Source organism: Paroedura picta, chromosome 1 (genome assembly GCF_049243985.1).
Source record: "Paroedura picta isolate Pp20150507F chromosome 1, Ppicta_v3.0, whole genome shotgun sequence".
NCBI classification, from domain to species: Eukaryota; Metazoa; Chordata; class Lepidosauria; order Squamata; family Gekkonidae; genus Paroedura; species Paroedura picta.
Genome location: NC_135369.1, coordinates 194,495,437 through 194,507,462, shown reverse-complemented (window position 1 = coordinate 194,507,462; position 12,026 = coordinate 194,495,437). Strand labels below are relative to the sequence as shown.

The 12,026-nt window shown below is 41.9% G+C and overlaps 1 protein-coding gene across 7 annotated transcripts in view; it reads left to right on the top strand.

Annotated features, from left to right (window-relative positions):
- Nucleotides 1–12,026, top strand: part of WDPCP (WD repeat containing planar cell polarity effector) — a 337,650-nt gene that overhangs the window by 46,071 nt on the left and 279,553 nt on the right. The window contains exon 3 of one of the 7 annotated variants that reach the window (XM_077315511.1): nt 3,252–3,368. The exons of the other annotated variants lie outside the window; for them this stretch is intronic. The gene's annotated coding sequence lies outside the window, so the exon portion shown is untranslated. The remainder of the gene's footprint in view (nt 1–3,251; nt 3,369–12,026) is intronic. 7 annotated transcript variants of the gene reach the window in all.

Below are 12,026 nucleotides of genomic sequence, written 5' to 3'. Positions count from 1 at the left end.
ATAACGTGCATATTTAGCTCAGTCAGTTGGGCAAGGAGGAAATGTAAGAAATCTAGTGAAGCCCAAAGCCTGGCTTCCTAGGTTTCTTAAGGGGCCCTACTGACTCCATAGTCAGTGTCTGCCAGGCTGGTTTCTGTGTGTGCCAACCTGCTCAGAGTCCAGTCATGGGCTTCTGTGCATGAAGGTATCTCTGTGTGAGGCACCCTTCCATTATGGGCTACCTCTCGGGTAACAGGGGTGGTCAAACTGTGGCCCTCCAGATGTCCATGGACTACACTTCCCATGAGCCCCTGCCAGCATCTGGAGGGCCACAGTTTGACCACCCCTGTCTTAAATGAAAAGCAGTATTATCAGATGCACATAGTAGGAGGCTGGATTGATTTAGAAGGAAAACAATTGTACAGAAAAGTGCATTAAAAAACAACGGCACCCAAAAAAAGGAGACCAGCTGGTGATACAACATTTACGTTTATGCAAATAGTTAAATGGGGGCGGGGTATTGGACTATTTAAATGTGCTTATTTGAATGGTTGAACAAGTGCAAATGTTTTTCGAAGTCTTTGCGTCTTGCCTATCTATATAAGAAAACACAATGCACCTTCAAATTTAGCATTGTAATCTTGAATTATTTCTCTGTAAATACTGATTGTTTTTTAAAATTTCAGTGGAGGTGGCATATCTAAAAAAAACAAAAGTCTTTTTTCATTTAAAATACTGTTTGAAGATCAGAAGGGAATAAAAGTGAAGGAGAAAGGGTTTTTTTTTGTATTTCTGGTAAAGGAAAAGTTTGGTAATTTGTATTATAATTATTTCCTGATATATTGGACTGTAACTAGAAATAAGGTATTCTGAGGAACTTCATATTTCTGGACATTGGCAAAATGTACTTCAGGATTTTCTGGCAGGTTTGCTGGCAGGGGTTCATGGGAATTGTAGTCCGTGAACATCTGGAGGACCACAGGTTGACTACCCCTGCTATACAGTGTTCCATTCTCAGGGCACTAGAATAATGCCTAATTCTATCTCTGACAATGGATTCCTCTCTGAAGAGTACATGGAGGCACCGAGGCAATTACTGCCATGACTAATGCATCCAGAGAGGGTGTAGTCTCCTCAAGAGCAAACTGGAAAAGCCCAACAACCTAGGTTGCAGGGCATACACCCTGAAAAGTATGCAGGAAAAGATATTGTGGAGGCCAGGGGGTAAACTCCAACAGTCAGTGGCCATTTCAAGCATGCCTACCCTCCTAATGATGAACCATATAGGTGAATGCACAGCCATCTACATCATGACAGACTGGTAATACAAGTTTAAGGCTATACGTGGCCTGGGTCCCATCTACCTGCGGGACCGCTTGGTTGCTTATGCCCCCCGCAGGGCACTCCGCTCTGCGGGTATGAATTTATTGGTTGTCCCGGGCCCACGGGATGTTCGCCAGGCCTCGACCCGGGCCAGAGCCTTTTCAGTCCTGGCCCCAACCTGGTGGAATGAGCTCCCAGAAGAGCTAAGGGCCCTGCGGGATCTACCAGCTTTCCGCAGGGCCTGTAAGACGGAGCTCTTCCGCCAGGCATATGGTTGAGGCCAGGGCAGCTCTCCCACAAATCCATCAGAGGATCCCCTCCAATATTGAGATCTCTAACATCGAGATCATTGTTAGATCTATTGTATTGGTGCCACCCTCTTCTGAATATTATTCTCCCCACCAGGCTGAACTTGGGGGGAACTCAGGTAACTAATATCAGAATTGTGACCACCGCCGCTTATATGTTATATGTAACTTTTGTTGATGTTAATTGGGGTTTTTATGGGGATTTTATGGTGTTTTAACTATTTATGTTGTAAACCGGCCTGAGACCTATTGGAGAAGGGGGGTCTAAAAATTAAATAATAATAATAATAATAATAACAATAATAATAATAATAATAATAATAATAATAATAATAATAATAATAATAATAATAATAATAATAAAGTGGTTCCAGGTCCTCCAGTATCACACCAGAGGTTTTCTCAGTGAGAAGATGGTCATCAGGGAGACGGATAGTTCATTTCTGGTCATTAAGCACATGAAGTATATGAGGGCCCAGTTATTCCCCTCCCCCTATGACTTGGAAGGGCATTTAAAAGGGGCCATGGCCGGAGAATACACTCCATAGCTGACGAAAGCTGCTATAAAAGGGGACAGTCCAGTTCCACTGTGCACCAAAGTTCATAATCAGACTCAGAGAGATTTTCCAACCAATATCGTCATCCTAACTATCGCAAGCCTTTAAAATGAAACAACAACGTGATCTTTGAATCAGGATTTGCCAACCATAGACTATCTTGGGACAGTACCAGACAAAAAGGAAAAAAAAACTCAATTTACAGACACTTCCTGGTTATGCTGTCCGGATCATAGAGTTGGGAAGACCTCATGTGCAGATAATTAAGTAATCCAGTAATAAATTTATTTGTATATAGCCATAGGCCTTTACAAAATATAAGAGACAAGTTTTATAAACAATAAAATAGAATTAAAAAAACGTATAAAAACATAAGATTTAAGACCATAGAACCGGCCAGAGACATATGGAAGGGGTGGTATTAAATTCTAAATAAATAATTAAATAATTAAACAATTAAACAATTAGAATAATAGAATCATAGAGTTGGAAGGGGCCATACAGGCCATCTAGTCCAACCCCCTGCTCTACGCAGGATCAGCCCTAAGCATCCTAAAGCATCCAAGAAAAGTGTGTATCCAACCTTTGCTTGAAGACTGCCAGTGAGGGGGAGCTCACCACCTCCTTAGGCAGCCTATTCCACTGCTGAACTACTCTGACTGTGAAAAACTTTTTCCTGATATCTAGCCTATATCGTTGTACTTGAAGTTTAAACCCATTACTGCGCGTCCTCTCCTCTGCAGCCAACAGAAACAACATCCTGCCCTTCTCCAAGTGACAACCTGTCAAATACTTAAAGAGGGCTATCATGTCCCCTCTCTCTCCTCTCTCTCCTTAATTAATTAATTAATTTAATTAATTAAATAAGAAACAGCATGCAAAAATACGGAGATGCAAGAATAGTGAAAGCAAGACGAAGATTCTGTTTTGGTTTGGTTTTGGCTTGTCTCTATTTCTTTTTCTTTTCTTTAACTCACTTGCCTGACGCCTTGGACTGCAACTTGTTCATGCTGAATATTTGGGATTATTAGGGGACATATCTGATTTTTCTCTCTCCCCTTTTTCTTTCCCAAACTCCCTGTAGATTATGAATACCACAACACTCTTAAACCTAGAGTGGGTGTTGGGAGCAGCTGTGGATTCAGTGACCTTTTAAAAGATCATCAACCACTACAATAACTGGGAATTCTTCATAATCAAGGTCTTAAATTGTTTCAAGCCTGCATTATTGACCTGAATGTGTATAATCTTCTGCTGATGAGTTTGCGTATCTAGTCTGCTTTTATTATTCATTTTAATCGGTAATTATTAAGTTATTCAATGGATAATGTGCAAAACTAAAATACTATAAGGTCAATTTTAACTGAATTAATCAAGTTAGTTGATTTTTTAAAATGAGGTCAATGAGTTTAAAACAGTTTTATTAATTTTCTGTGACATTTGTTAAATGATTATTTTAACCCAGTCTTTTGAAACAAATTATGATAATTAATTGATTATTGATTACTGACACTATCAAATTATGTATCTTACATTGTTATAAATTCTTTGTTATATACGATGGTTATAAACTAATGTCAGTTAAGTTACGATATATGAGGCCATTGAAATCAGTGTTATATTACCAGCCTTTACCTTTTTAGATATTAGTTATAGATCTTCTGACAATCAATTGATTACTGATAATATTGGGTCATTAATTGTGATTTGTCATAAATTTATGATTATGTGATGATCACGAACTAATGACAGTGAAGCTCAGACATTTTTCTAAATCACCAAAAAAGAAAAGTCTAACAGATTTATTGTCTCACTGGAGGGGAAAGAAGGATATGGCATGCACAAAAACAACGAGAAGTTAGGAGAAGATGATTATCAATTTTGTGTTTGCAAGAAAACATAGGGGCATTAATTAATTGTATTTGTCTGTCTTATCTGTTGCCCCTCTCAAAAAATGTCTTGAGGTGGTTTACACAATTTAAAACAAAGCCAATACATTAGTCATAGTACAACTAATTAAAACTATAAAATTAAATTTAATACAACTGCAGTGATTTCTATCACACCGACCTTTACCAATGATGGTTTGACCATACTGGTTGACCTGATGTTAAATAGGAGGAATTGGGGGAAAACAGAGGGCTGTAGGGGACGGGAGGGGCCTAAGATTTCATAGGAATTGTTATTAATTAATTGGTAGGCCACAATCATAGGCCTGGCAGAAAAGCTCTGTCTTGCAGGCCCTGAGAGCTCCGACAGGCCCTCATCTCCCGTGGAAGCTTATTCAATCAGGCAGGAGCCAGGGCCAAAAGGCTCTTGTTGAGGGCAGACGAATGTCCTTGGGGCCACGGTTCCCCATTAGGTAGGTGTTACTTGATTGAAGAGCTCTCTGGGGAATGTATTCAGAGAGGCAATCTCTTCTATATGCCGGGCCTAGACCACATAATTTAATTAATTAATTAATTAATTAATTAATTATATTTATATACCACCCTTCCCAGAGGTTCAGGGCGGTTTACAGGAAACAGGAAAAAGATACAGATAATGCCTTAAAGCAGAGGTAGTCAACCTGTGGTCCACCAGGTGTTCATGGACTACAATTCCCATGAGCCCCTGCCAGCATTTGGAGGGCCACAGGTTGACTACCCCTGCCTTAAAGGTTAGAACCAAAACCTTGAACTGAACCTGGAATTCAACTGGAAATCAATGCAGCTGATATGATACCAGTCTTATGAGGCTCTCCATGGTGTCCGTGTGAGGAGCCGGGCAGCAGCATTCTGCACCAGTTGTAGTTTCTGGAGAAGGCTCAAGGGTAGGCCACCATAGAGCGAGTGACAGTAGTCAAGCCTGGAGGTGACTGTTGCATGGATCACAGTGATATGCCGCAGGTATGCCTTTCATTGTACAAGGAGGAAAAGCGACTGCTATCCTCCATCTTGCTTCCCTCCACCTTTGCTACTACTGTGGTAGTGTTGCCTCATGTAGGCAGGAAAGAAGAGTAGGAGCTGAGAAGACAGTGCAGACCCCCACTACAATGCTACTTCAAAGCTCCTGTGGAACCCCAGGGATCCACGGACCCCTGGTTGGGAATCCCTGCTCTAGTATGAGATAGAATAGAGATGAACTCCTGAGATATGTGATATATGGAATTGACTTTAGGTCTGAAGAATGGCTTTGTTATTAACACTACCTTATCTGTGTGCAGGATACACAGCTCTGCCTTGATAACTAAATCTCCGACACTAACTGGGTAGAAGTGACAGTTACCAAGAACAAGGTCTTTGTTCTCAAGTATTTAAAGGAGCATTCTTGAATGTTCAAACAAGCACCTTCCCTTTCTTCTCCCCATAACAGACCCCCTGTGAGGCAGGTGAGGCTGAGAGAGCCCTGATATTACTGCTTGATCAGAACTGCTCTATCAGTGCTGTGACTAGCCCAAGGTCACCCAGCTGGCATGTGATGTCTCTGCTTTTTTGGATGCTGTCCAGATTTGCCATAACTTTCCTCCCCAGGAGCAAGCGTCTTTTAATTTCTTTGCTGCAGTCTCCATCCGCAGCGATCTTGGAGCCCAGGAAAATAAAATCTGTCACTACCTCCATTTCTTCCCCATCTAGTTGTCAGGAATTGAGAGGGCCGGATGCCATTTTCTTGATGTTGAGTTTCAAGCCAACTTTTGCACTCTCCTCCTTCACCCGCATCTACAGGCTCTTTAGTTCCTGTTTGCTTTCTGCCATTAGAGTGGTATCATCTGCATATCTGAGTTTGTTGATATTTCTCCCTGCAATCTTTCTCATGATGTGCTCCGCATGCAAGTTAAATAGGCAAGGCGACAGTATACAGCCTTGCCGAACTCCTTTCTCAATTTTGAACCAGTCAGTGATTTCATGCCCGGTTCTCGCTTCTTGACCTGCAAATAGGTTTCTCAAGAGACAAATAAGATGCTCTGGTATTCCCATCTCTTTAAGAACTTTCCACAATTTGTTGTGCTCCACACAATCAAAGGCTTTAGCATAGTCAATGAAGCAGAAGTAGATTTTCTTCTGGAACTCCCTAGTTTTCTCCATGATCCAGCATATGTTGGCAATTTGATCTCTAGTTCCTCTGCTTATTTGAAATCCTGCCTGTACTTCTGGAAGTTCTCGGTCCACATATTGCTGGAGCCTAGCTTGTAGGATTTTGAGCATAACTTTGCTAGCATGAGAAGTGAGTGCAATGGTGCGGTAGTTTGAACATTCTTTGGCATTGCCCTTCTTTGGGATTAGAATGTAAACTGACCTTTTCCAATCCTGTGGCCATTGTTGAGTTTTTCAAATTTGTTGGCATATTGAGTGTAGCACTTTTACTGCATCGTCTTTTAAGATTTTGAATAGTTAAATTGGAATGCTGTCACCACCACTAGCTTTATTGTTGCTCAGACTTCCTAAGGCCCATTTGACTTCACATTCCAGGATATCTGGCTCCAGGTCAGTAACTACCTCATCGTGGTTATTAAGGATGTTAAGCTCGCTCTTGTATAGTTCCTCTGTATAATTTTGCCACCTTTTTAAAATCTCTTCTGCTTCTGTGAGGTCCCTACCATTTTGGTCCTTTATCATACCCATCTTTGCATGAACCTTCTCTTCATATCTCCAATTTTCTTAAAAAGATTTCTGGCCCTCCCCATTCTATTGTTTTCTTCTATTTGTTTGCACTGTTAATTTAAGAAAGCATTCTTATCTCTACTAGCTTTTTTCTGGAATTCTGCATTCAATTGGGTGTATCTTTCTCTTTCTCCCTTGCCTTTCACTTCCCTTCTCTCCTTAGCTATTTGTAAAGCTTCGTCAGACAGCCATTTTGATTTCTTACATTTCTTTTTCTTTGGGATGGTTTTAGTTGCTACCTCTTGTACAATGTTGCGAACCTCCGTCCATAATTCTTCAGGCACTCTGACTATCAGATCTAATTCCTTAAATCTATTTGTCACCTCTACTGTATATTCATTGGGGATATGATTCAGTTCATACCTGAGTGGCCTAGTGCTTTTCCCTACTTTCTTCAATTTAAGCCTAAATTTTGCAACAAGAAGCTCATGATCTGAACCACAATCAGCTCCTGGTCTTGTTTTTATTGACTGGATAGAACTTTTCCATCTTTGGCTGCAGAGCACATAGTCAATCTGATTTCTGTGTTGACCATCTGGTGATGTCCATGTGTAGAGTCGTCTCTTGGGTTCCTGGAAAAGAGTGTTTGCTATGACCATTGTATTCTCTGGACAAAATTCTACCAGCCTGTGCCCTGCTTCATTTTATACTCCAAGGCCAAACTTGCCTGTTATCCCGGGTATCGTTTGGCTTCCTACTTTAGCATTCCAACCCCCCATGATGATAAGCACATCATTTTTTGGCGTTGTTTCTAGAAGGTGTTGCAGGGCTTCATAGAACTGGTCAACTTCATCCTCTTCAGCAGCAGGCCAGCCACTTGGGACCGCACTGTCATGCCCCTAGCAGCAGCCATGGCCTAGCTGGCCCTGCCACTTTTGCTGTTAATAAATATTTAAAAGGCAGTCTTTCATGCTACAATGCAGCAGCACTGTAACCTGATAATCTAGGTGTTTTTTTAAAATAACATCAAGTATACCTGGGGCAGAAGGGGGGAGGCAATCGAGGGCACAGAATGGTGGAATGAAGGGGCAGAATGAAAAGAAAAGTGCAATCAGGGACCATTTGGGGAAAAAACATTTTGGAAAAGGGGAAGAGAGAAAAATATCATGAGAGGCTGCCTCCTTCTGACTCTTAAAGCATATGGCGAATTTCAGCCTGAGAAATGTGGGAGGGAAGCCCCAATGCAGAAAGCAGGGTGTTAACTCACAGCAACGAATTGAACTCCAAAGTGAGGCTAAACCAATGCATGTCTCCTAGTACTGAAACAGGTACAGACAGTTTGGTATGTTTAAGCAGATATGAACAATCCACATTTTGTGAATTATATGCCATGAGCAGCACTGGAGAGAAGAAGAGTTGGTTCTTAGATGCTGCTTTTTTCTACCAGGAGGCTCAAAGTGGCTTACAATTGCCTTCCCTTTCCTCTCCCCACAGCAAATACCCTGTGAGGGAGGGGAGGCTGAGAGAGCCCTGATATTACTGAAGAAGAAGAAGAAGAGTTGGTTCTTATATGGCACTTTTCTCTACCCAAAGAAGTCTCAAAGCGACTTACAATGGCCTTCCCTTTCCTCTCCCCACAACAGACACCCTGTGAGGTGGGTGAGGCTGAGAGAGCCCTGATATTTCACCTCCATCAGAACAGCTTTGTGGCGAGCCCAGGGTCACCCAGCTGACTGCATGTGGAGGAGGAACAGGGGATCAAACCCAGCTTGCCAGATCAGAAGCTGGCTCCCAAGAGGTGGCATATATAACTGATAAAAAACAACAAAAACTAAATCTGAATTTTGTTATGACAAATGAATGCTTCTGAAGTTCTGGATTTTAAAAGGGATGGTTGAATCTATGTAGTTGGACTACAGAGTTTCCATATAGTCTTAAACATATAGTTTCCATGTAAGTATTAATGTGGACATGCAAAACCCGGTTTCTAATTTGTTTACGTTGTTATTATTATTATTATTGGTCATTCTTCATGTCTACAAACAGCTAAAAATGTGGAAAATGTGTAGTACACAAAAACTGGAGACTTGGTTAAATAGAGCATTTCCTGACGCTCATGTTTGCCCTAGTATACTGAGCACATAATATAATTTTGGTACTGTTACACATGTAAATGTCTTAAAATTGAAAGCTCTGTAGCTATAACATAACTACTTATAATTGCAGAAGATAGGACTTATTTCCAGGCTTCTTAAAATATGTGAAGAATTAATTCAGTGGAGCATGAAACAACTGCTCAGCACATGGAAATAAGTTTATAGCGTGTGATTCTCATGCCACTATTCTTCAGTTATCAGATAATGTATTTCTTTTCAGTGATGATTATACAAACCATAGTTAGGTGTTTTTTTTTACAAGATGAGTTTCAGTGTGACTTTCAAATCAATATGAAATATAGTCTACATCCATTAGAGCAGGGGTAGTCAAACTGCGGCCCTCCAGATGTCCATGGACTACAATTCCCAGGAGCCCCCTGCCAGCATTCGCTGGCAGGGGGCTCCTGGGAATTGTAGTCCATGGACATCTGGAGGGCCGCAGTTTGACTACCCCTGCATTAGAGCAACCTTTCCCAACCTTCTTACCATTGAGAAACCCCTGAAATATTCTTCAGGCTTCAAGAAACCCCATATACAGTAGGATCATGCAGAATATGGTTGAGAAGCAAAGCTGTATATATGCCTATCTTGGATTCCTTCCCTTTCCACCCCATCGCCATTTGGGAATGGGGGGGTCAACATGAAGATACATAGTTATATCACTTGATAAGTTATATAAGTTATATAATGTTCAGTGTAAACCGCCCAGAGCTGCAAAGAAATGGACGGTATAGAAATATAAATAAATAAATGTTGAACAAATTTCATGTAACCCTGGTTGAGAAAGGCTGCATTAGATTATTGCTGGGAAAAAAGGCATATTTATATGGATCATGCTGGCAAACATAGAATGTAATTAAGAGCCTATGAGATGGAGTGAAGTTGGTAAAATGCAAATTCTATTCGACTGAAATCACATCTGCAAACTCACGCCCAGCGCAGTTATTTAGGATAGTTAGATCTCTTACCACCCTAGAGCGCCAAAATAACAGCCAATTGGACATCAGCTGTGAGGCCTTTGCGAGTCACTTTGCAGAAAATCTCGACACTCCAGCACGATCTCCCTCCTACTTTACAGACAGGAAGTGAACCAGAGGCCCCTTGGCCGGCTTTGGATTGTTTGCTGAGTAACTTCAGATGGCTCACACTGACCGAAGTGGACAAGTTGCTAAAGACAGCGAAGCCAACCTCTTGCTCTCTAGAACTGTGTCCATCATGGCTACTAAAAACATCTGACACAAGAGTAGTAGCCCCCCTCCGGGAGATAATCAACCTCTACCTTTCAACAGGAGACATGATGAACTCAGAGACATGATGAGTGTCATACCATGGACGAGAATGCTGGAAGGGAAGGGAGCATGTGAAGGGTGGGCGCTACTCAAACAAGAGCTATTGCATGCTCAATCAATGACTATTCCAGAAAGACGAAAACACTGCAGGAGCTCTAAGAAGCCTATTTGGATGAACAGAGAACTTCAAGAGGAACTAAGAAAGAAAAGGAAAATGTTCAGGAAATGGAGGGAAGGACAGAGCTCTAAAGAAGAGTACCTACAGGTTACTAGGCACTGTAGATCAATCATCAGAAAGGCCAAAGCTGAGAGTGAGCTAAGATTGGCCAGGGAAGCCCATTGTAACAAGAAAAGATTTTTCAGTTATGTGAGGAGCAAACGTAAAGTCAAGGAGGCAATAGGCCCACTGTTGGGTGCAGATGGACAAACTCTAACGAAAGATGCAGAGAAAGCAGAAAGGCTTAGTGCCTATTTTACATCAGTTTTTTTCCCACAGGTCAAAGTGTTTAGGCACATCTAGAGATGGCTGTAGCCAAAGGATAGTGTCTGGGTGGCAGGTTAACATGGATAGAGAGGTTGTCGAGAGGCATTTAGCTGCACTGGATGAGTTCAAATCCCCTGGTCCGGATGAAATGCACCCGAGAGTACTGAAAGAACTTTCCAGAGAACTTGCACAGCCCTTGTCCATCATCTTCAGAACCTCTTTAAGGACTGGAGATGTCCCGGAGGACTGGAAAAGAGCAAACGTTATTCCGATCTTCAAAAAAGGGAGGAAGGATGACCCAGGAAACTACAGACCAGTGAGTCTGACCTCTGTTGTGGGGAAGATAACGGAGCAGATATTAAAGGGAGCGATCTGCAAACATCTGGAGGACAATTTGGTGATCCAAGGAAGTCAGCATGGATTTGTCTCCAACAGGTCCTGCCAGACCAACCTAGTTTCCTTTTTTGACCAAGTAACAGGTTTGCTGGATCGGGGAAATTCGGTTGATGTCATTTACTTAGATTTTAGTAAAGCTTTTGACAAGGTTCCCCATGATGTTCTGATGGATACGTTGAAGGACTGCAATCTGGATTTTCAGATAGTTAGGTGGATAGGGAATTGGTTAGAGAACCGCACTCAAAGAGTTGTTGTCAATGGTGTTTTATCAGACTGGAGAGAGGTGAGTAGCGGGGTACCTCAGGGCTCGGTGCTCGGCCCGGTACTTTTTAACATATTTATTAATGATCTAGATGAGGGGGTGGAGGGACTACTCATCAAATTTGCAGATGACACCAAATTGGGAGGACTGGCAAATACTCCGGAAGATAGAGACAGAGTTCAACGAGATCTGAACACAATGGAAAAATGGGCAAATGAGAACAAGATGCAATTTAATAAAGATAAGTGTAAAGTTCTGCATCTGGGTCAGAAAAATGAAAAGCATGCCTACTGGATGGGGGATACGCTTCTAGGTAGCACTGTGTGTGAACGAGACCTTGGGGTACTTGTGAATTGTAAACTAAACATGAGCAGGCAGTGTGATGCAGCGGTAAAAAAGGCAAATGCCATTTTGGGCTGTATCAACAGAGGCATCACATCAAAATCACAAGATGTCATAGTCCCATTGTATACGGCACTGGTCAGACCACACCTGGAGTACTGTGTGCAGTTCTGGAGGCCTCACTTCAAGAAGGACGTAGATAAAATTGAAAGGGCACAGAGGAGAGCGACGAAGATGATCTGGGGCCAAGGGACCAAGCCCTATGAAGATAGGTTGAGGGACTTGGGAATGTTCAGCCTGGAGAAAAGGAGGTTGAGAGGGGACATGATAGCCCTCTTTAAGTATTTGAA